Raw genomic sequence first — 25,516 nt, forward strand, 5'->3', positions numbered from 1 at the left:
ATACAAGATTTTTGCAATAGCTTCGGAAGTGACTAATCGATTTTCAATAGCAAACAATGGGGCCGAATTTCCCGTCGAGTGCAACTTATTACGAATAAATGGTCCTTAACATGTGTTTACAAATGTTCACACACGCACCACACAGGTGGAAGTTTCCACTCGACACATCAGATGCTAATCTGAAATAAATTTTATAGGAATCATCAAACGCAGTATTGCGGCATTGAGTTGCCACGTAATCTGATTTTGATGCTTCTTCCAAAAATCCATCTGCGCTGAAACATAATTCACCTGAACCAGTGGCGTAGCCAGAAAATTGGTCTAGGGGGAGTTTTCCGAACATTTTTTCATCGAAAAAAAATTCTACTAAAAAATTTGTCTCTGAGGGGGGGGGGTTCATGTCCAAAACCATGGCTACGCCACTTACCAGAACTTATTTCAGGATTAAATTATGTATAGGAATCAATTCTCACTGTCCTTATACTTATGTAAGATATAATATCTCTGGGGTTTTCAGACACACTCGTCCCCATGTCAGCTTTTTAATACATATTTTTTTCTATGGAGCGTAAGCCCCCTCCCACAAAAGCTTACGTTATTAGTGTACGGCCCTTTACTACAATACGCTTTGAAAAGATTTAATGCATCTAATTTGAAACAGGTTGTTATCTAGACCCAACTAAACTTTTGCTAAGCGCAAAGTAATCTGATGATACTTTAGCACTGGGACAAATATGCTTGGAATTATCAATTTTATCTTCAATTTCGCAGCATAAATGTCCCACTGAATAAATTCCACTAAAAAAACAGTGTTTATCTTTTGAAACATATTAAGCCATTAGAAATACACTATTTTCATCGATATACGTTTATTAATCAAAATTTCATGGGGCAATTTAGCTACAAACTAAAAAATATGTTTCCAACTTCAATCGCATTTTTCTCAGTTGCATATTTTTTGACATGGGACAGATATGCTTGACACGGCAGAGAACCGAAGTCAAGGTTAGCGACAAGTCAAACACGTAAAACAGTATTTAGTTCGGACTATTGATGTTGGTACCCGTGCCCATTCCGGATTTGTTCCACACCTGACCAAATGACGACCGGTTTGTTGGCGCAATGAATCGATTTTATCACGCTTAATCATTTGTGCACACGGCATTCACACGCTGTGGATTGTTGCACGTTGGGAAAGTTGAATGCGATTTGATGGCAATCTTGAAAATAGGCCTATGATTCATCGAAGTCTTAAATTAGTAATCTACTGTGAGTTTGAAGTCGGTGGGAGAGACGGTCAAGTTGCACCCCATGAGAAAACAATAGAATTCAATGTTTATAACAGCTAAAAATGTAGTGATGGAATGCAATAATTATTTTTTTTTCATTCCCGACTAGAAGGTCATATCAAAATTATATCAATCTATGTTATTATGTTATACTATACAAAATTATAACAAAATTTGTTAGAAACGTAGTGCAGGATGTTGTAAAATATCTAAATTTCTATCAAAAATTACACTACTGGAAACAAAAAACTATCAAATTTTGTTACAATTTTATCATAAAAATAACATATTTTGTTAGAAATTTATAACAGAATCAGATACAAAATATATTGTTTCTGTGCAGTTGCAAATTTTTACAGTTCGTGATAGGTCTTCAGATTGTGATCAACAATCAGAAACTTTTATTTTTGTCTGAACAAGAATATTTTTCGAGAACATGAAACTAACAACATTACAAATAAGGCAACCTTTGCAAATTATATCAGCGTTGTGATATCTATATGGCTGGAAGACTTTGCTACATCTATTTTAATTGCCTACTGTTGGGCAATTCGGTGTAAAGCATTTTTTAAATCATATGATAAAATCCTGTTACAACATTTGAAAGTTAATGGCTAGTAAGAACAAAATTGTATCAAAATAAGTTATAAATATCACAATATGTTAATATTGTGTTCAGTTTCTGTTAGGCTCTTCTAGTCGGGTTGCGATCTTCTTTATCTTCTTCTATATAATAAAAATGAGTTGAGATTTCCTTCCTGACGATTTAACTCGCGAACGGGTTGACCGATTTGCAAGACTTTTTCCCTATTCTATTCGTTTTGAGATCCACAAGGTTTGTATATACAAAAAGTTGGTGCATTTAACGGGGAAATGCAAAAAATATTAGAATACAATTTTGGGTCAGCTGTCGAGGAAAACAAAATAAACGCACGGAAATTGATCTAGAGTGCGGTGCTGCAAATAGTTCATTGTGACATTTTCAACACCCGGGCAAAGCTGGGTATTTTTCGCTAGTCTATATAATAAAAATGAGTTGAGATTTCCTTCCTGACGATTTAACTCGCGAACGGGTTGACCGATTTGCAAGATTTTTTCCCTAATCGATTCGTTTTGGGAACCGCAAGGTTTGTATATACAAAAAGTTGGCGAATTTAACGGGGAAATGTAAAAAATCATTAGAATACTATTTTGGGTCACCTGTTGAGGAAAACAAAACAAACGCACGGAAATTGATCTAGAGTGCGGTGTTGCAAATAGTTCATTATGACATTTTCAAAACCCGGGCAAAGCTGGTTTCTTTCGCTAGTTCCTTAATAGTTTGGGGTTATGTGCGCCATCAGAAAACAATAACCAAAAGGCTAATACAAATTAATTGCTAATAATTTGGCAATTCAGTCGTACGAACAATCATTTTGTTGATTACCTTGGCTAATATGGTAGGGGTAGCAATGAGATTGACTGAAAAGCCAATACTCAGTACAGAACTAGTAGTGTGTGCAACTAATTGCAAAAAGATGAGTTTTTCAACACGAGTTGTACGTCTATCCAAGGTGGTCTTCCGAGTTGGATAAATACTACGAGTGCTGAAAAAATCAAGTTTTGCAACGAGTTGCACACGCTATATTTTGCAATGAGGAAAAATTTGCTTTAATATGATAAATTTGTACCAAAATAATACAGTCTAATGCAACGTACACACCAGTCAAGCAGTTTGACGAACATTGACTCCGCCCCCAAGGAAACGCTTCGGTTGCTGCTTTGTTTGAACGTGTGTGAAGTTGTTCGAACAACCATTTGACAGTTGGCGGCTCGGTTGGAAAAAAATTAAAATGATTTGATTTTAGTTTGAGTTGTCGGGGTCGGAGTCAAGGTTCGTCGAACATGTTTGAGCATTTGTAGTGAAGTTGCACAAACCCCCATATATATTTTTAATGGTTGGTGCTCAAGTTGGCGCTTCGGTCGTTCGTGTGATATTGTTGGTCGAATAAATTGATTGTTCGTGCCACTATGTTGGTGAAGCTTGAAGGATGTTTGAATAAACGAGAGGTGGAGTCATTGTTGGTCAAACTGCTTGACCGTGTGTACGTTCCATAACTTACTTCAAATGATCATTCCTGGCAATAGGGTAAACTGTCCTATAGTGGACCCCAACCAATAGTAGACCCTCTAGCCATTTTTGCATTATTACAGCACAATGTAAACATTTTGTTATGAAATTCCATCGGGAGAACCTACCTTACAGTCCTATGATTTGATTACATGCACTGGAAATGCTATGGAAAGTAAAATTAAATGATTTTTTACAATTCTATAAAAAATAAACATGAGAGTGTCCACTATCCAGCATTTACGTGCGGTAATGGCCGCCACAATTTAACTCATTTTTTGGTAGGATGCATTCGATTTGACGTTTGGCTTATGTCGTATGACACCGCAGCGATCATCATCATCATGAATTCATCATTATGATGATGAAAACTTATCGTTTTTGTGTCATACGACACAAGCCAAACTTCAAACTGTTTCCATCCTACCAAAAACTGAGTTGGATTGTGGCGGCCATTAGCGCTCGTAAAATGCTGCACTCTGAAATTTTTTTAAACTAAATAGATTAAAAGTCATGCTAATTGTCTATTCGCCTGGTTGACCCCAACTTCGTTTAAATGCCAACAAATCTGACTTAGTATAACTTTGATTTATACCAACCATAGTATAACTTATCAAAAATCAAAATAGCATAGCAGCTGCTGTCGCCTCCGGTTGAAATATTTCAATTTTGTTTTGGTTCTTTTATTAATATGAATGATAAAAAAACAATTGTAAATATCATTTATTTTCTTATTCAAACAATAATACCAATATTTTTCTGAGCTTTAATACATTAGACGTTACTGTATATATTTACTTATAGCTGATTTTCGTTAGATGAGTGATGTGAAGAAGTAAAGATGGAAATAAGGGACCGGCTTTTCTAATCCTTGGTATGGGCAATGGCAGTGACCTTTCGTCTGGATTTTCCGAATGATTCTATTGGTTCCATTTTGATCTTCAGTATAATAGCCCTCGAAGATATAGCTGCACATTCGACGAGACATTTGTCGGGCCTGATGTTTGTAGGCAATAAATATGATGTCTAACATGATACCAAGCTACCAAGGATGCGGTGCTTCGCAACCCCACCAAGGTCACCTTCACTAAACGCATCGCAACCTGTTTCGATGTATGACGTACTTTTCAGCGGGCTCGATGTGCTTTATGATGTCGTGTTCTAGTGGGGTAGATTACACGAGAAAACACTAGGATCGAGCTGCTGCATCAGTGAACAATTCTGTCAGCGAAGTGTTTTCTTCCACCGGTCTGATAATCTTCTCTCTTTGGGCTTATTTGCGTGCACTGGTAGTAGCTTAGATGACCCTTCCGTGTCTGTTCACTATGCAGGGTCACTTTCGATTGGGTATCGGTTTATGCTACCGTTAATTCCGTTGGCGATGTTGGTTTAGAAGCAAAAGTTTATGCTTTTGGTATGGCTAGAATCTTGGCTAGAATAGAATCAAAAAGAGAACATAATAAAATCTTCAACAGAGGTAATGATATGATACTTGAAGTCGGTTTTTACTTACCTTCTACCACATTGCCTTGCTCGTACAACCCCACTGCCTTGGATCAATAAAAATCTTTTTAAGTTAATCGAGCATTTCAGCCGTGCTGAAAATGAAAGTCCATACAAATTTCCACCGCTTCTTCGTCGATACTTCAGCACATCAAAAAATAAACCGATTATCAAAATCTGACGCACTTTCTGCTAAGTAAACAACCTTTTTGAAGTCACAGTCAAATCCTCCTGAAGTCTTCGTACAGGATCTTGCTTTTTCCGAACACGATGAGAAAATTCTGCTGTTCCACAATTACAATTTCGAATAAACTCCAGAGGGCTGCTAGAAATGAACCAGTTTTTATTTTAGTCCTAAATGTTAGTTACGGAAATGGCAGAAATTCGCTAGGTTAAGTAAAAGGCTGTCCGTATTTTGGCGGACAAGATTTAAACAATTAACAATAACATTAGTAAATACGAGCTGAGGTTAGTTTAAAAACAGGATCAGTATAAATTATAATCTATGCTTCGTATAAATCGAATAAATAATAAAAAAGTATACATTGAAATCTGTCAACGTTTTTCCTTATTTCTGAGTGTGGATAGGAATATTTTGGGGGGTCCATAATAGGGAAGAAGAACGTCCCGAAACGGAACATAAAAATCAAATGAAATGTCGACTATAGGGAAGCAAATTCCTATTATGGACCCCCAGGGGGTCTACTATAGGGCAAATTTAGTCAGACTTTAAAATGTTAATGTCAACGAATAACGTCGTGTATTTGAGTGTTTTATGCATGCATCGTGAAGAGGGGATGCAGAACTTGGTATTAGATGTCAAGCAGAATTAATATGTTGAAAAGTTCTACTCCTTATGACAAAAAGGGTAAAATTTCGCTACTAGGGGGTCCACTATTGGGCATTTTACCCTACATCATGTTGCAGCAGAGAATAACAAGCTTCCATATTTTCGTGCTACATTTCATTGCTCAGGGGTTTGGTAGGGGATTTTCTTTAGAAAACGAACAAATAAGTATAACTTTCAACTCCCCGGACCGATTTCAACCAAATTTTGTACACTATGAGGAGACGATTAAATTGGAGAGTAATTGGAGAAAGGGAGATAGGTGTATTGTTCAGAAAATGGACAACTCAGAGTGACTTCTGGACCTCTGGAACGATTTCAACCAAATTTGGAACACATCTTTTCTATGAGGAGACGATTATAAAGGAGGGCCAACGGGGTGAGAAAGAAGTGTGTAGAAAGGTGTATTGTTCAGAAAATGAAAAAAAAATCTGTAACTTCTGAACCCCTGGACCGATTTCAACCAAATTTTGACTAAAGGCAGAAGACAGATGAAAGGAAGAATGTTGAATATAAAACGACGGAAGAAGAAATAATGGAGAATTTGGATGCAGGAGTTTTTGGGTCCGGGGAAGGTTCTTGAGATGTTTCGAGATCCCTCCCCGCTCTACAAAGGGGGGCTCCCATACGAGTTAAACACACATTCATGAATAACTCAAGAACTCATAAAGCAAATGAAACCAAATTAGGCATGTGGAGGTTTTTAAAGACAAGAAATATTTCTATGATGGTACAAAATATTTCCAAATATTTCCTTATATAGAAAGGGGGCTCCTATACAAATGAAATACAAATTTTGGCATAGCACGGAAAACAAATGGAACCACATTTGGCAGGTGGAGATTTTTAACAATAAGAATTGTTTCTATGAGGGTTCGAGACCCCTCTCTGCTGTAGAGGGGAGGGGGATACTCCTTTACAAATAATACTCTAGTTCTGCATAACTCGAGGACTAATCGAGCAAAACCAACTCAATTTGGCATGTGGAAAAAAAGAAGTTTTGACGTTTTATCTGCTAAATGAAATAAAATTTCAGAGCAAAAGTTAAAACTTAGGGTCCATTTCTTCATCTCCGCTTAACTCTTAAGCGGTGCTTACCCATACGCTTAAACCTGGTTTAAGCATTAAGCAGAGGTGCAGAAATCGGCCCTTAAATTGTTAATAAAAAATAAATGTTTGTGGTAGGGAAAGACGGCTTTGGCAGGTTTTATTCTATTATTGGCAGGGGGTTTTTGTCGACCAAATTTTATGAAATTTGGCCACAATATTCATTGATATGCAAAGAATGTTTAGGCCAAATTTGAGCCTAGTCAGTCATAAAAACTCCCTGCCAATAATAGAACAAAACCTGCCAAAGCCGTCATTCCCTAATTAATTATTTTTGGGCGAGACGAAGTTCAGCGGGTCCGCTAGTGCGAAATAAAAGTAAACAACTGGTAAATTAGTAATTAAAGTAATGTCAATCAAAAAAGTTAGAAAAAAATGAGAGTGATTAATTATACAGTCTGCTAATTATCCGTACAGTTTTTGACATTTCGCTTCTACAGAGCAAAAACAGACAATAATGGACTAAATCTGTTGCTCTATGGCAGCGGTTCTCAACCTTTTTCGTGAGAGGTACCCTTTCGAACTTTTGCATGATTTGAGGTACCCCCTCTCGAAAGCAGGCTTTCAATCCTCCTGGAAACATAATTCCGAGCCCTTTGAAGGGAAGCTCCTTTAAGCTTTTGAGTCCATTTAGAGTAGGCTTCCGCGCCTCTTTATTAGAAGCTTCTGAGCCTCTTGTAGAGAGGCTTCCGAGCCTCTTGAAGGCGGCTTTCGAGCCACTTAAAAGGAAGCTTCCGTTACATCTTGAAAGAACGCTTCTGAGCCTCTTGATAGTATGCTTCCAAGCGTATTGAAAGAAGAATTCTGAGCTTCTTGAAGCGAAGCTTCCGAGCCTCTTGAAAGGAGGCTGCCGAGCCTCTTGAAAGAAGGCTTCCGAACCACTTGAAAGTAGGCTTCCGAACCTCTTGAAAAGAGGCTTCCGAGCCTCTCGGAAGGAGCCTTCCGATTCTCTTGGAAAAAGGCTTCAGAGCCTCTTGAAAGGAGGCTTTTGAGCCTCTTGCAAGAAGGCTTCCGAGCATCTTGAAAGGAGGTTTTTGAGTCTCTAAAAAAGGAGGCTTTTGAGCCTCTAGAAAAGAAGGCTTTTGAACTTCTTGAAAGGAGGCTTCCGAGCCTCTTGAAAGAAGGCTTCCGAACCACTTGAAAGTAGGCTTCCGAACCTCTTGAAAAGAGGCTTCCGAGCCTCTCGGAAGGAGCCTTCCGATTCTCTTGGAAAAAGGCTCAGAGCCTCTTGAAAGGAGGCTTTTGAGACTCTTGAGAGGAGGCTTCCGAGCCTCTTGAGAGGAGGTTTTTGAGTCTCTAGAAAAGGAGGCTTTTGAACTTCTTGAAAGGAGGCTACCGAGCCTCTTGAAAGAAGGCTTCCGAGCCTCTTGAAATGAGGCTTAAGATCCTCTTGAAAAGAGGCTCTCGAGCCTCTAGAAAGGCTCTTGAAAGGAGGCTTTCGAGCCTCTTGAAAGGAGGCTTTCGAGCCTCTTGAAAGGAGCCTTCCGAGCCTCTTGAAAGGAGGCTTCCGAGCCTCTTGAAAGGAGGCTTCCGAGCCTCTTGAAGAGAGGCTTCCAAGCCTCTTGAAAGGAGGCTTGAGCCTCTTGAGAGGAGGCTTCCAGCCTCTTGAGAGGAGGCTCCTGAGCCTCTTGAGAGGAGGCTTTGAGGCCTCTTGAGAGGAGGCTTGAGCCTCTTGAGAGGAGGCTTCTGAGCCTCTTGAGAGGAGGCTTCTGAGCCTCTTGAGAGGAGGCTTCCGAGCCTCTTGAGAGGAGGCTTCCGAGCCTCTTGAGAGGAGGCTTCCGAGCCTCTTGAGAGTAGGCTTCCGAGCCTCTTGAGAGGAGGCTTCCGAGCCTCTTGAGAGGAGGCTTCCGAGCCTCTTGAGAGGAGGCTTCCGAGCCTCTTGAGAGGAGGCTTCCGAGCCTCTTGAGAGGAGGCTTCCGAGCCGCTTGAGAGGAGGCTTCCGAGCCGCTTGAGAGGAGGCTTCCGAGCCTCTTGAGAGGAGGCTTCCGAGCCTCTTGAGAGGAGGCTTCCGAGCCTCTTGAGAGGAGGCTTCCGAGCCTCTTGAGAGGAGGATGCGGCGGCAGTTGAGAGGAGGCCTCCGCGGCTCTTGAGAGGAGGCTTCCGAGCCTCTTGAGAGGAGGCTTCCGAGCCTCTTGAGAGGAGGCTTCCGAGCCTCTTGAGAGGAGGCTTCCGAGCCTCTTGAGAGGAGGCTTCCGAGCCTCTTGAGAGGAGGCTTCCGAGCCTCTTGAGAGGAGGCCTGAGCCTCTTGAGAGGAGGCTTCCTGAGCCTCTTGAGAGGAGGCTTCTGAGCCTCTTGAGAGGAGGCTTCCGAGCCTCTTGAGAGGAGGCTTCGAGCCTCTTGAGAGGAGGCCTGAGCCTCTTGAGAGGAGGCTTCCGAGCCTCTTGAGAGGAGGCTTCTGAGCCTCTTGAGAGGAGGCTCTGAGCCTCTTGAGAGGAGGCTTCTGAGCCTCTTGAGAGGAGGCTTCTGAGCCTCTTGAGAGGAGGCTTCCTGAGCCTCTTGAGAGGAGGCTTCTGAGCCTCTTGAGAGGAGGCCTGAGCCTCTTGAGAGGAGGCTTCTGAGCCTCTTGAGAGGAGGCCTGAGCCTCTTGAGAGGAGGCTTCTGAGCCTCTTGAGAGGAGGCTTCTGAGCCTCTTGAGAGGAGGCTTCCTGAGCCTCTTGAGAGGAGGCTTGAGCCTCTTGAGAGGAGGCTCCCGAGCCTCTTGAGAGGCGGCTTCCGAGCCTCTTGAGAGGAGGCTTCCTGAGCCTCTTGAGAGGAGGCTTCCTGAGCCTCTTGAGAGGAGGCTTCCTGAGCCTCTTGAGAGGAGGCTTCCTGAGCCTCTTGAGAGGAGGCTTCCTGAGCCTCTTGAGAGGAGGCTTCTGAGCCTCTTGAGAGGAGGCTTCTGAGCCTCTTGAGAGGAGGCTTCCTGAGCCTCTTGAGAGGAGGCCTGAGCCTCTTGAGAGGAGGCCTGAGCCTCTTGAGAGGAGGCTTCCTGAGCCTCTTGAGAGGAGGCTTCCGAGCCTCTTGAGAGGAGGCTTCTGAGCCTCTTGAGAGGAGGCTTCCGAGCCTCTTGAGAGGAGGCCTGAGCCTCTTGAGAGGAGGCTTCTGAGCCTCTTGAGAGGAGGCTTCCGAGCCTCTTGAGAGGAGGCCTGAGCCTCTTGAGAGGAGGCTTCTGAGCCTCTTGAGAGGAGGCCTGAGCCTCTTGAGAGGAGGCTTCCTGAGCCTCTTGAGAGGAGGCTTCCAGCCTCTTGAGAGGAGGCTTCCGAGCCTCTTGAGAGGAGGCCTGAGCCTCTTGAGAGGAGGCTTCCTGAGCCTCTTGAAAGGAGGCTTCCTGAGCCTCTTGAGAGGAGGCTTCCTGAGCCTCTTGAGAGGAGGCTTCCTGAGCCTCTTGAGAGGAGGCCTGAGCCTCTTGAGAGGAGGCTTGAGCCTCTTGGAGAGGAGGCTTCTGAGCCTCTTGAGAGGAGGCTTCTGAGCCTCTTGAGAGGAGGCACCTGAGCCTCTTGAGAGGAGGCACCTGAGCCTCTTGAGAGGAGGCTTCTGAGCCTCTTGAGAGGAGGCTTCTGAGCCTCTTGGAGAGGAGGCTTCCTGAGCCTCTTGAGAGGAGGCTTCTGAGCCTCTTGAGAGGAGGCTTCCTGAGCCTCTTGGAGAGGAGGCCTGAGCCTCTTGAGAGGAGGCTTCCGAGCCTCTTGAGAGGAGGCTTCCTGAGCCTCTTGAGAGGAGGCTTCCTGAGCCTCTTGAGAGGAGGCTTCCGGGCCTCTTAAAGGAGGCCTCTGAGCCTCTTGAGAGAAGGCTCCTGCGCCTCTTGAACGGAGGCTTCTGCGCCTCTTGAGAGCACGCTCTCGAGCCTCTTGAGAGGAGGCTTCCGAGCCTCTTGAGAGGAGGCTTCCAAGCCTCTTGAGAAGAGGCTTCCGAGCCTCTTGAGAGGAGCCTTCCGAGCCTCTTGAGAGGAGGCTTCCGAGCCTCTTGAGAGGAGGCTTCCGAGCCTCTTGAGAGGGGGCTTCCGAGCCTCTTGAGAGGGGGCTTCCGAGCCTCTTGAGAGGAGGCTTCCGAGCCTCTTGAGAGGAGGCTTCCGAGCCTCTTGAGAGGAGGCTTCCGAGCCTCTTGAGAGGAGGCTTCCGAGCCTCTTGAGAGGAGGCTTCCGAGCCTCTTGAGAGGAGGCTTCCGAGCCTCTTGAGAGGAGGCTTCCGAGCCTCTTGAGAGGAGGCTTCCGAGCTTCTTGCGAGGAGGCTTCCGAGCTTCTTGCGAGGAGGCTTCCGAGCCTCTTTAGAGGAGGCTTCCGAGCTTGTGGAAGGCAGGATTCAATTGGAATTTATTGATCGCGTTACATATTATGTACAATATAAATTTTTGAAATAGAAAATACACAATTATCAAAACTTTATCAATAAGTTTTGATTGAAATTGTAATATGTCCGCCATTACGCATTTTTGTCCGAGGTACCCCCTAGGGCCAGCAAAGGTACCCCCAGGGGTACATGTACCCCAGGTTGAGAACCGCTGCTCTATGGGCATAACAGGGCATAACAACTCAGCAGGCTATAACAGATGTTTATTCTGGGAGTCATTTCATGCACAAAAAACTTTTAGTCTTTGTGAATGCTTTTTTCCGGTTTTTCCGAACAAAAAGGAATTGCCTTCTTACTCACCGGATTTATATTGAATTTATCATTCGGTATTATATATAATGTATACATTTTGAAAACAACAGCCAGTAAAACACCGAGTATATTACCAATACATTTGGAATAATATCACAATCGTCAAAAATGTCTAAAAAGTATCTACATAGAATCGTCATTTTGAAATGAACAAATTCATTTTGGTTCGTGTGATCCTTTTATGTATAATAATATGCAATGCATGCTGGTTTTTTAGTTTGTTCCAAAAAATTATTATAAACCTTTCTTGTTGTACGGATAATATGCGTACACCCTGTAAGTGCTGAACAAAGAATGAGAAATGGGATAATTAATATGAAGATGATTAAGTTCGGAAGTTGACAGCTATATCAGTACGATCCAGTGTGCACTGATTGAAATTTTATCGGCGGCGCCGCACATAGGAGTACGCAGTGTAAAAGCGTGGCCAAAACGATGTCAATCATTTTGTCGTCTGTAAATGCATTCAATAAACAGCGTATTGTATATATATAAGCGTATTGTTTTGTTTTTGTGCTCTTTGTATTAATCTAGAAGTGAAGTATGACCACAATCTCAGATCGAATCATGCTTGAAAACGTTTGATTTTTATCTTGGAAATCATTAAAAATCCAGAAAAACACGACAAAACATGAACATTTTTTTATGGACAATTGCTAGCATGTAAATTATGGTAATTAATATTGATCCAAAAATCCCATGACAAATTAATATTACTCTTTGAGAGTTGAAAAACGAGGATAAAATATGAGAATATCTAAAAATATTGTTTTAGACTTTTAGCCAGGATTTGGGCTGAAATACTCCTCAGTGCGGTGGCGAATATAGTTTGTATGATCATATAATCATATTTTGTGTATATGGTATACAAGTTCCTCCAGGAATTCTTCCGGAAGTTCATCCAGGAATTCCTCCAGAAGTTCCTCCGGAGCTTCTCCAGAGGAGTTCTTTCTTCGAAAGTTCCTTCAGAAATTCCTCCGGAAGTTCCACCACGAATTCTTCCGGAACTTTCTCCAGGAATTCCTCCAAAAATCCTTCCAGATTTGTTCTTCAGAAAATTGTTCCAGGAATTCCTTCGGAAGCTATTTCAGAATATCCTCCGGAAGTTCTTTCAGGAACTTGAACCTCCGGAGGTTGGTTCAGAAATTCCTTCTGAAGTTCGTTCAGAAATTCCTCTCAAAGAAATTATTTCAGAATTCTTTGGGAGTTTCCTTCAGGAATTCTTCTAGATGTTCTTACGGAAGTTAGTGAAGGATTTCTTCCGGGAGTTTGTTCGTGAGTTCTACCGGAAGTTGTTTTTGGGTTTATTCCACCAAGTTATTGCGAAAATCCGGTGGGTAATAAATGTGTTCTTGTTCTGTTAGATGGCAGTCTAGAACAATTGTGACTTAAATATTTGCTCAGAACCACAGGATACCACTTGGTGCAAGAACGCTGTCTAATAGAACAATAGCGTGCATGCGACAATGGGTGGAACCTGTTTCACGGATTTCACGGAAACAGTCATATCTCAGGTTTTTGTTGTCTGATCTGTGACATCAATATATCAATCAACTCAGAAAGAGCTCTAGTTTATGTAAAAAATATAAAAAGAGTCAACATTCCACCCAAGCAAAAAATACAAGCACTCAAAAAATAGCATTGTTGACATGCCTTCAAATAATTTGGATTATCTTTGGTATCCAGCAGTCTGAACATGGATTTGAAACAGTTTCCCAAAACTTGATTAATTTTCCAGTCCAGTCGAACACTGTAAGAACCAAAGAAATCGATTGATTTTTCACAGATCTATGATCATTTGATGGGTGATGGGCGATATGCAAAGGCGAGTGATCGGGTGGTGGCCGATCAATGAAAGAATGTGCAGGTTGAGGATCAAAGGCCGGTTCTTCAACTTCAGCATAATCAACGTCCATAGCCCACACTCCGGAAGCACTGATGATGATAAGGACGCATTCTACGCGCAGCTGGAACGTGAGTACGACAGCTGCCCAAGCCACGACGTCAAAATCATCATAGGAGATTTGAACGCTCAGGTTGGCCAAGAGGAGGAGTTTAGACCGACTATTGGAAAGTTCAGCGCTCACCGGCTGACGAACGAAAACGGCCTACGACTAATTGATTTCGCCGCCTCCAAGAATATGGCCATTCGCAGCACCTACTTCCAACACAGCCTCCCGTATCGGTACACCTGGAGATCACCACTGCAGACAGAATCACAAATCGACCACGTTCTGATTGATGGACGGCACTTCTCCGACATTATCGACGTCAGGACATATCGTGGCGCTAACATCGACTCTGACCACTATCTGGTGATGGTTAAACTGCGCCCAAAACTATCCGTCATCAACAATGTTCGGTACCGACGACCGCCGCGGTACGACCTAGAGCGACTGAAGCAACCTGATGTCGCCACTGCATACGCGCAGCATCTCAAGACAGCGTTGCCGGAAGAGGGTGAGCTCGATGGGGCCCCTCTTGAGGACTGCTGGAATACAGTCAAAGCAGCCATTAAGGTCGACGGTCGACGGAACGATTGGTTCGACGAAGAGTGCAGACAGATTCTGGAGGAGAAGGACGCAGCGCGGGCGGTCGCGCTGCAGCAAGGTACCCGGCAGAACGTGGAACGTTATAGACGGAAGCGGAGACAGCAGACCCGCCTTTTCAGGAGAAGAAACGCCGCCTGGAAGAAGCGGAGTGCGAGGAGATGGAACAGCTGTGCCGTTCTCAAGATACACGCAAATTCTATCAGAAGCTCAACGCATCCCGCAAAGGCTTCGTGCCGCGAGCCGAAATGTGCCGGGATAAGGATGGGAGCATCTTGACGGACGAACGTGTGGTGATCGAAAGGTGGAAGCAGCACTACGAGGAACATCTGAATGGCGCTGAGAGTACAGGCAGTGAAAGTCAAGGCAGCGGAGGAGATGACTACGTCAGTTCAGCGGACGATGGAAGCCAACCAGCCCCCACCTTGAGGGAAGTTAAGGATGCCATTCAACAGCTAAAGACCAATAAAGCAGCTGGTAAGGATGGTATCGGAGCTGAGCTCATCAAGATGGGCCCGGAAAAGCTGGCCACTTGCCTGCACAAATTGATAGTCAGAATCTGGGAAACCGAACAGCTACCGGAGGAGTGGAAGGAAGGGGTTATATGCCCCATCTACAAGAAAGGCGACAAACTGAAGTGTGAGAACTTTCGAGCGATCACCATCCTTAATGCAGCCTACAAAGTGATATCCCAGATCATCTTCCGTCGTCTGTCACCATTAGTGAACGAGTTTGTGGGAAGTTATCAAGCCGGCTTCGTTGACGGCCGCTCGACAACGGACCAGATCTTTACTGTACGGCAAATCCTTCAAAAATGCCGTGAATACCAGGTCCCAACGCACCATCTGTTCGTTGATTTCAAGGCGGCATACGACAGTATAGTCCGCGTAGAGCTATGGAAAATTATGGACGAGAACAGCTTCCCTGGGAAGCTTACCAATCTGATCAAAGCAACGGTGGATGGTGTGCAAAACTGTGTGAAGATTTCGGGCGAACACTCCAGTTCGTTCGAATCGTGCCGGGGACTAAGACAAGGTGATGGACTTTCGTGCCTGTTGTTCAACATTGCGCTAGAAGGTGTCATGCGGAGAGCCGGGTGTAACAGCCGGGGTACGATTTTCAACAGATCCAGTCAATTTATTTGCTTCGCGATGACATGGACATTGTCGGCCGAACATTTGCAAAGGTGGCAGAACTGTACACCCGCCTGAAACGTGAAGCAACAAAAGTCGGACTGGTGGTGAATGCGTCAAAGACAAAGTACATGCTTGTGGGCGGAACCGAGCGCGACAGGGCCCGCCTGGGAAGCAGTGTTACGATAGACGGGGATACCTTCGAGGTGGTCGAGGAATTCGTCTACCTCGGATCCTTGCTAACGGCTGACAACAACGTTAGTCGTGAAATACGAAGGCGCATCATCTGTGGAAGTCGGGCCTACTACGGGCTCCAGAAGAAACTGCGGTCGAAAAAGATTCGCCACCGCACCAAATGTGTCATGTACAAGACGTTAATAAGACCGGTTGTCCTCTACGGACATGAAACATGGACAATGCTCGAGGAGGACTTGCAAGCACTCGGAGTATTCGAGAGACGGGTGCTTAGGACCATCTTTGGCGGTGTGCAAGAAGACGGTGTGTGGCGGCGAAGAATGAACCATGAGCTCGCCCAACTCTACGGCGAACCCAGTATCCAGAAGGTAGCTAAAGCCGGAAGGGTACGATGGGCAGGACATGTTGCAAGAATGCCGGACAGCAGCCCTGCAAAGATGGTGTTCGCTTCCGATCCGGCAGGTACAAGACGGCGTGGAGCGCAGCGAGCGAGATGGGCAGACCAGGTGCAGAACGACTTGGCGAGCGTGGGGCGTATCCGAGGATGGAGAGATGCGGCCTCGAACCGTGCATTGTGGCGTCAAATTGTTGATTCAGTGTTATCTGTTTAGATGTTAACTAAATAAATGAAATGAATGATCATTTGAATTTCGTTAAAATTTTGCCTGTCGCGATCATTCTGTCCAACCCCTGTAGTACCAACTTCACCATCTATACATCGTTCATCGCTCGAGCTGTACAGAAAAGACAACAAGTGGATTCAATTTACAGTGCTTTCTCCGCAGCATTCGATAAAATTAACCGCATGATTGCTTTGCTAAGTTCGGACGTCTTGATTTCTCTGGACCTTACCTCTGCTGACTCGAATCTTATCTATGCGGTTGTGAAATGGCCAATCAGATTGGCGATTCCATCTCATCATATTTTTCTGCTACTTTAGGTGTATCACAAGGTAGTCACTTAGGACCTTTAATTTTCTTAGTTTACCTAGTTTACCGCTGCAAACTCATTGGGTTAGAGTTGTTGAGTGAGTGTCGTGATGTATCCAGGGCTGTATTTATCTCCGACTTTCTACAATCCAGAATTCATTGCTCACATTTGCTCTCGGTTTTGAACCTAAATTCGCCTCGTCGTCAGGTTTTATTCTTTTTTTAATTTTTTTTTTTATTTATTTGATTTTTTTATGTAACAAACATCGATATTACAAACAAACTCACAACGTGCTGGATGTAACCTGTCAGCTTGGCCAGTCAAATTACACTTAATAGAATTTCCCTCCCAAGCTTAGCCTACTCTGCAATTCTAGGAACTTTTTTCAAATAGGCGTAACTGTGTTTGACCTTGAAATTTGAAATGGCTAATACTCTCTCAATTCAGCATATTTCGTTCAGCTAACGGTACTACCAGATAGATCGGAACCTATTCTTCCTGTTAGGCACATAAGTTCACAAAACAGATTAATTAATGAGCACAGTTGCCGTTCCAAAAATCAAGCTCAGAATCATGTACGCCCATTTGAAAAAAGTTCCTAGAATTCTTTTTTGTTCATTCAGGGTGCTCGTACAAATTATGGGCAACACGAGCCATTCACCAACATGACCCGTATCTTCAATCGATGTGCTGCTGAATTTGATTTTCACCTCTCTCGTTCCAATCTAAAGAAAAAAAATTGCCAATTTCTTGCTGCTCCTGACACAAATACCCTCTGATAGATAAATAAGTATTTTCAAATTGTAGAATTGTATAGAAATATCTGTTGTATCTGTTGGAAATGGTAATTTCTGTTGATATTGATAGAAGGGGATGTTTTGCGCTTGTTTGGGGTAGGGATTTTGCTCTACTCAAGCGGGCTTTTCCCTGCTCCAAATAAAAAATAAAGAATTACTCTGCCATGGACTTAGAGCGCATCGCACGCAATGAACAAGCTAACATATTTGAACGCCAGTTTATTTCAATTGAGTGAAAATAGTCCAAACATGGGTAGATTTCAATCGCCGTGACCATACAAACACATCAACCAGACTAGACATAAAAAATGGAGAGAGTAAGCTTATTTATCCAACTACTCTCTCACGCATTACTACGCTAAAGATTACATATTCAAATTTTTATTGAACAGAATATAAACATTGCTTCGATTTGTTGAATGTAATCAACTACTAATTTATAACATGTGAAAATCATATTCCTGTATTTTTTGCAGATACACGGCTCTAGATAATATAATATCCAACTATCATTATAAAGTCACGGGTTTATTATCTCACACGATTATGAGTTAACACTCACCTTTTAATGCTCGAAACTGTATCATTGGCTTCATCAATTATACCAATTATATCAGAATGTTAGTAGTCCATCAAAACACTATTAAAACTATTCGTTGACCTTCACTGCGAACAGCACTCTCTTCTCTACATCTTTATCTGAGATTCGTCTTCTATATCTTTCGCAAGATAACTTTAGCACTGAGATTTTTACTTCAGATATCATAAGATTGTATCAGTTCTACGCTGAAAAATTTGGAGTTTACTTCCATTTTCACATGCAATCAATCTTCACAATCTAGACTGGACGCATCCATCCGCTATATAATTTCCACACAAACAGCCTACATCAACAAAACGCATCCATTACCACCACGTAATATGCACTTCCTCGCTACTAACTAATAACAAGGGGTTTTCGTACGGTAAACTTCGGTGTTGATTATTAATTCACCGACGTCTCTCGACACGATTCGAAGTGCTTTTTAACCTGGACGGCATTGACGACAGCACAGAGCGCGAAGTAGGTAAACGCGACACAGCGAAATTGATTGCGTAGGTCCGTGAACAATTTTGATACGGGTTTTGATTTGACTGCGGAAAGATGCCATTGCTCACATCAAACACAACCGTATAGGACAGAGTGTTTCGCAACTCGGAAGCACTCTGACTCTGATGGGGTATTCTCGCGATTCGCGAAACTGAATATGCAAGCATGCTCTGCCATTGAGAAGGGAGAGAAAGCAGTGGCGAACACGCTAGAGATTATTGGAACAACATTAGAGCCTTGGCTTTCGGAAGGATTGGTTCTATTGTTGTCAGTGGTTTTCAAAACCTATCTGGATACATAGATACTTGGTTGGCTACAGCGTCGACACACCTATGCCATTGAAGAACTACTCCACATTTTTTAAGAACTATTGAGCAAAAAAAACATAATGCGGTAAGTCAGATTTTGTGGGAAAAATCTACACGTGTTTGTATCTAACAAAATGTTGAATAAAGTTTATCAAAATAACTTACCGTGTGTACGCTCATCAAAGCAAAATAAATATTGAGAAGGATTCCGCTTTAGTGAGCGATAGTCAGCTCTCAGCATTGTATTCAAGAGACGAAAGCTGAAATTTGCAACAATCAGCTGTTGCATTTGCATGCACGCAAGGCCGTGAAGGGTTCTCCAGAAATACCGCGATATTTTGATACGATTGGTTTAGTGTTTAGTTTACAGTCTAGTCACACTACAGCCCCTATATTCTATAATTGATTCAACCCGATTACAGCTTTTTAATCTCCAAATTTTCCACGAAAATTCAAAATTAATCTCATAAAATAAATAAGCAATGAATCGTCATAAAAGTGAGGGGAGGAGTCACCTGCGTAGTTCTCTCTTGTGTCGGGATTAACCGATCGAATGCAGCGAAACATCTAAAAGGAATACGAACATTAGGTTGGAAAGCGAAAGGTTGCAACAGGAGTATCTACGATGAATTACATTTCCGCAACTTCGGCGTCGTAGCGCTGCAGGAAATCTGCTAGACAGAACAGAAAGTGTGGAAAAGCGGGCATCCAGCGACTTCCTTCTACCAATACTATTACACCACCAACGAGCTGGGAACCTGCTGTTTTTCCCTGGAAGGACATCCCCATCCCGGTGGATAGGGACCTTAGGCCAACAACCTACTGCTCCCGAAACTTGACAAACCGTTCGAGAAACCAACGAAGAAAGATCGAGAACTGATATAACGGCGACGACTTTTGGCATGAAGCAAAGGACATGGAATGTTTTAACGTTAGCTTAACAAGGTAACCTGGCAAAACTCGCCAGAGAGGCACGGCGCATGAAACTCGGAATCTTGAGACTGAGTGAAGTCCGTAGGCCAAACTTTGGAGAACACAAACAACCATCGGAACAGGTATTGTTATATTCCGGTATTCGAGGGAACAACGCTCCCCGGCCCCAAGGAATTGGTTCCCTGCTTAGCGCCCATGCGCAGGCTGCGTTCATCAATTGGGAACCAAGAGGCCACATGATAATCCAATGTTATGCGCCCACCGATGGTGCCGAATTACATGACAAGAAGAATTTCTACAGTAACTGAATACCGTCGTCTTCAATGCAAAGATCGGCTCCGACAACACGGACTATGAGCATGTCATGGGACGTCATGGTCTTGGAGAAAAGAGTGTAAAATCGGTGTGCTGTTGGCAGAATTCTGTGCCAATAACGACATGGTGACAGTCGACCAATGCACAAAGTCACGTGGGTCTCTTGTGATGGACAAACTGAAAATCAAATCGACCACATCTGCATCAGCCGCCAAAAATGGAGACGGAGCCTTCTTGATGTCCGGAATAAACGCAGCGCTGACATCGCGTCTGACCATCACTTTCTAATTGGCGAGATCCGATTACGCATTGCTCGGATTCAGCGGCGGAAAGAGAGACTCGGACGGCGATTCAACACACGCTGACTATTAGAAGATCCAGCTGTGAAGAGATCGTTCATTGAAGAACTTGGAACTCGGGCAGCGGATGTTCCGGAAGGTGGCAGAGTAGAAGAGCAGTAGACGGACATCAAGAATGCCTTTATCGAAACAAGCGAGAACAACTTGGGGGCGTGAATTACGGATGCAACCTGGCGGAAAATCGAGGAACGTAGATAAGCATTGGCCACGATAGAGCGGGCAAGAACCAGAGCAGCCAAGTACGGCTCTAGAGAAGGAAGCTAAACGCTGCTGCAGACGGGACAAGCGAGCGTGGATGAACTCCCTGGCCGACGAAGAGGAAAAAGCTGTAACAACTGGCGATACTCGCCTCCTCTACGATATCTCACGACGCCTGAGTGGGACAAGGATAAATCCGAGGATGCCGGTCAGTTGAAAGGTTGGTTCGAGCACATCAAACAACTTCTTAAAGTTTCGACGCCCGACCAACCATCCACATCTCGGTATGAGCCGCCAAGGGTGCGACGCATAACCCGCGTCAACTCCGAAGCTCCATCATTGCAGGAGATTGAAGCAGCCATCCGAAGCATGAAATCCAACAAAGCTCCCGGGGCCGATAGCATGTCAGCAGAGATGCTCAAAGCTGACCCCGTTCTAGCTACACGGAAGCAAATCGGTTACCGTTTTCATGATTTTAAAATCATGAATTCATGAACTATCTTTTTTTATGAAATCATGATTTTGACTCACGATTTCATGATCGAATCGACTAAAATCATGAGCCATAACAACCACAGACATGACCGTAATTCATGATTGTGGCTAGCGTTACTTTTATCAGTCAAATTGCGTTCATAAGTTTTCGGCGTACATAACGTTTGGCTTTCGTAGAAATTGAAAATAAAAAGTTTTGAAAGTGATCAAATATTCTGTACAATTGCATGACATAAATAAAGGTTCGTTGTGAAGTTAACACTCGCAGTTTTGTTTGGGCTGCTAATTTCCATGACCTGGGTCAGGGATAAACCAACTATTTATACTTACGGTTGCTGGTAAGTAAAAAAAGCATATAGGGTAAATGTTCCCATATTAATAACAGCCCGTATATTAATCCCAACCGTCGATGAACCAAATAAAAATTAATTTAATAACAATTTCTCACATTGTATGTACACAATAATGGATGGAACACATTCTTGAAGGTTTGGAATATTATTCAAAATTTTGTTTAAGTAATGTTTTAATTCACAAGAATCAAATTATAATAGATAAAATTATAAAGCACTTTTATTTTCATTTTCCTACCTTTGAACTGATGGATGATACACTGCTCGATTGCTACTAGCAGATTCATCTGTTTTCACGCCGTTGTTTTCCACTCAATTTCAAGCTAACACAAATGTATCCTTTCAAAATACACTTCACAACACATAAAGCACATCACATTTTTACTATAAATATAATTATATTTGAAAAACCAACGCGATTTCCTATAGTTTGATATAGGTTTATTTCAAACAACGTCTAAATTATCCTTGTCCGTATTCCAAACTGTTTACATGGCTTGCAGTACTCTCAAGGGTTGCCGACCTAGATTTTTATTTCAAAAATGCTTGAATGAGCTATCACTGTGAAATTCAACTCTTATGTTTGTAAAATAAGGTATATCGAAAAAAAATCTATGACAAACATAAAATTAAACTAATAAGTTAAAAAAACTACAACAAAACTTGCAATTTTGTAATTATATTTCAATTCGAATACAAAACATTGAAGAATTCGGCATCACTGCAATCATATCGTTACATATACACACAAGTAATAGTGTGCGCATTTTATGTTGGAAACAGTATTATTGATATAGGTACAAGCATAGGATTAACTGTTTTTGAATGTTATTGAAATAGGTACATGGCGGTGATGATGTTTTTTAGCTTAATACTTCTATAATGTGATAATAATTTCATTTTTGAAGTTACCAAATTGTTTTCAATTAAAAATTACGTAAGCCGAGCATAATTATTCTCATGTTTCTTGATTATTGGGTGAGAAATCAATGCATTTCATATGCGCATTGCCTTATTGTTATTGATATAGGAACAGATACCCTATTTAAATCTTTTATTTGTAGATCACATAATGAGTTTGTATTTTATTTCTTTCACAATTGGATTTTTGCACATCAGGTGATAGAAACATGCTTTATTTCCCGGAAATGGCTGCTCTCTGCAAGTTTGTGGAATAACCATAAGAACTGTTGGAGATTGACGTGAAGAACATCTTTCATTATGCACGGTAAAAAATCAACACGCTCAATTTAACTGTTCCATCTATTGAATGATCAACTTTACAATCACTATGATTGAAAATGATATTCCTTTGATTTTGAAGTGGTGTCACACCTTTCACAAGTGTGTTGAATGCAGACAATTCCATAACATCAACACGATGATCAAAGTGCTACTCACTGGATGTTGAAATGATTAGCACTTCGATCAGCACCAATGATGTCTCCACTAGAATTGAAAGTGCTATGCTATTGAATTCACAGGTTCAAGGCTATTGATTTAAGAGTGGAGCGATATTGGTGTTGTTCTAAAAATAGATGACAGTTCTTTCATCTGTTCTGCTTATTTCAAGAGGTATTTCGAAGTGTGAGATGGAGTCATGGTAAGACGAAGGACTTTCAATCAAAAGGTATGTTATTCAAATCTGAGTTGAGGCAATTCTATTTTTTTATTTTGTTGCTTTATATTCAAAATATTGTGCACGTCAAATGGAAGTGGTGGTCTTTGAATGCGATGAGCTCAGCTATTGATATTGATTTGATTCCAAAGTAGTGCATATTCAAATGCAGAACAGTTCACATGGACGTGTATATTTTTTACCGTGTGGGTCTAAAGGCATCAAGCACTTAGAAAAAGTGTACGACACAAAACTAATATATTAGAATATGATTAGGAGCCTTGCATTTCTGTGAAAGGTAGTTGTTAAAGAACGATTATAGAGATGCCGATACTGATATTCTTCTCCACAAATCGTAGTTATTACGAAAAATCGTTCAATAAAATTTTTCTAGTTTACCTTTTTAGAGCGCCTACCAATATTAGCGCAATATTAGTGAATATATACTAAAAGAAATTTATATGATTCCATAGGACTGTCATAAGTAATAATAAAAAAATATGTTTACGTTTGTTTACGTTTCTCAATAAACCAGAAATATCTGGTCAAATAACTCATGATATCATGAGTCGAACTACAGCTGTTCGATGTTGAATTGAGTCCATATTCATGATCGAAGCTCCCATATTCATGAGTCAAATTTATGGTTTCAGGTCAGATGACTCATGATTTCAGGAACCGTCTCCCATATTCATGAGTCAAATTCATGGTTTCAAGTGAGGTGACTCATGAATTCGGGAACCGTCTTTATGATTTGCCCTCGGCAGTACAAATCGTAACGCATCGATGCGTTATCACAACGGATCATAAAACAGATCATGAAATCATGATTCATAATCATGGTGTATTTTCATAACATGAAAACGCACTATATTCATGAAATCATGAGTCATATTTCCCATTTTCGGGAATGGATTTATTCCCGTGTACGGAAATGCTGCATCGACTATTCTGCAATATCTGGAAAACTGCAACTTTTCCGGCTGACTGGATGCAGGGCGTCTTAGTGAAGGTCCCAAAAAAAGGGGGATCTTTCTTTGTGCGACTATTGGCTACGTATGTTACGTATGTTACTGTGCATTAATTTCAAAGTGCTGTGCAAAGATGAAATTGAGATTCTTGAAGATGCGGAAGAAGAGTTTTTGCAAGAAAGGGAAGAATTTCAAACCCTTTACTTTGAATTGAAGGCTTCGTTACAAGGTAAACTACCCATACAAGTACCCGTAAATCCCGCCACCCCCTCCCCCTCAACCATTATTGTCTTCCGTCCCCATTACGTCGAGCGTTCGTTTGCCTGGAATAAAATTGAAGGAGTTCTCTAGGAATCTCGATGATTGGGTGTCACTCCGCGATCTTTTCGTCTCGCTAATTCATAACAGCTGTACAAAAAATGCATTACATTTTTGCGAACTGCACTTTCTGGCGAAGCAGCTCGCCTCATATCATCGTTCGAGATTTCCGCTAACAATTATCTCGTAGCGTGGAACTTGTTGAAAGAACGCTTCGAAAATTCAAATTTACTGGTGAAGCGGCACATGTCTGCATTACTTACGATTCCTACTCTGAGAAAAGAGTCTGCACATGGACTTGCAGATCTTGCTGATGAGTTCCATCGTCATTTACAGTTGCTGGATAAACTCGAAGGTGCTGAGAATCATTGGAATCATTTCTAGTCAAAAAATTGAACCAATGTCTTGATGCTGTTACACTCCGTGAGTGGGAGACACTTGTTTCCGATGAAGAAGACTACCCGAAGTATAAAGACCTGCTCGAGTTTATCCACAGAAGATCACGGATAACCCAAACGCTTGAGCTCTCCCGATCGGCAAATACCCAATCCAAGATAAGGCAAACCAAATCACGTTCCGTCGTCTAACATGTTGTTGCTGACAATGTGCCCAAGTGTGTTAGCTGCAAGCAGGCACATTTCCTGTTCCTGTGTGAACAATTCCGAATGCTCTCCCCCCAACAAAGGTTTGAAGTCACGAAGAAGCACGGGCTGTGTATTAATTGCTTGAAAAGGACGCATCAAACAAAGAATTGCTCCAGCGGTTCCTGCAATAGTTGCGGCAAGAAGCATCACTCGATGTTAGATTTGCCACCTCTCTCGCCGGCTTATGTTTCACAACCAATGGCAAATACAAGGCAGCTAGTATCTGCGAACAAACCCGCTGAAGTAAGCACTTTTGGTGCATCGTTAATTGTCGCATTTCGTTCCGAATCATATCGAAAGGTTTCCGTCGGAAGGGCCCGCGGTCGCCTCACCACCTGTCACGTCGTCGTTTCGTTCGAAGTTGTTGCGCGGTCATCCTTTCCCAAATTCGTCATTTACGTCGGTTGATTTCGTTTCTCCATCCACCTCCTGTCGAAGTGCAGAAGTGGACACCCAATTCCGGCAGTCAACGATTATTCTGTCAACAGCAGTGATGAAGGTGAAAAATGCAGACAACCAGTACGTTCACGCCAGAGCCCTGTTAGACAGCGGCTCACAGCCAAGTTTTATTTCCGAAGCATTATGCCAGAAGCTTCGTTTGAAGCGGACCAAGTTGAATTCGCCAGTTGGTGGCATCGGACAATTCGTGTCAACGTCCGCTACGCTGTGAAAATATCGCTTCTGGTTATCCTATGCTACAAAAAACGGTTCTGGGATACATTGTCTGTGGAAAACTAGAACAGCCAATTAATGAAACCACAAAAACGCAGACTTGCCACATTTGTGTCGAAGACAGACTTTGATGCGCAGCTCCAGCGCT

At 42.5% G+C, this 25,516-nt stretch overlaps 1 protein-coding gene across 1 annotated transcript in view; it reads right to left on the reverse strand.

Annotated features, from left to right (window-relative positions):
• LOC134207740 (protein retinal degeneration B) overlaps positions 1-18,284 on the reverse strand; it is a 264,455-nt gene extending 246,171 nt beyond the window's left edge. The window contains exon 1 of the mRNA XM_062683601.1: positions 17,657-18,284. The gene's annotated coding sequence lies outside the window, so the exon portion shown is untranslated. The remainder of the gene's footprint in view (positions 1-17,656) is intronic.
• Positions 18,285-25,516: the final 7,232 nt, after the last annotated feature.

The sequence above is a fragment of the Armigeres subalbatus genome, chromosome 1 (genome assembly GCF_024139115.2).
Source record: "Armigeres subalbatus isolate Guangzhou_Male chromosome 1, GZ_Asu_2, whole genome shotgun sequence".
Taxonomy (NCBI): domain Eukaryota; kingdom Metazoa; phylum Arthropoda; class Insecta; order Diptera; family Culicidae; genus Armigeres; species Armigeres subalbatus.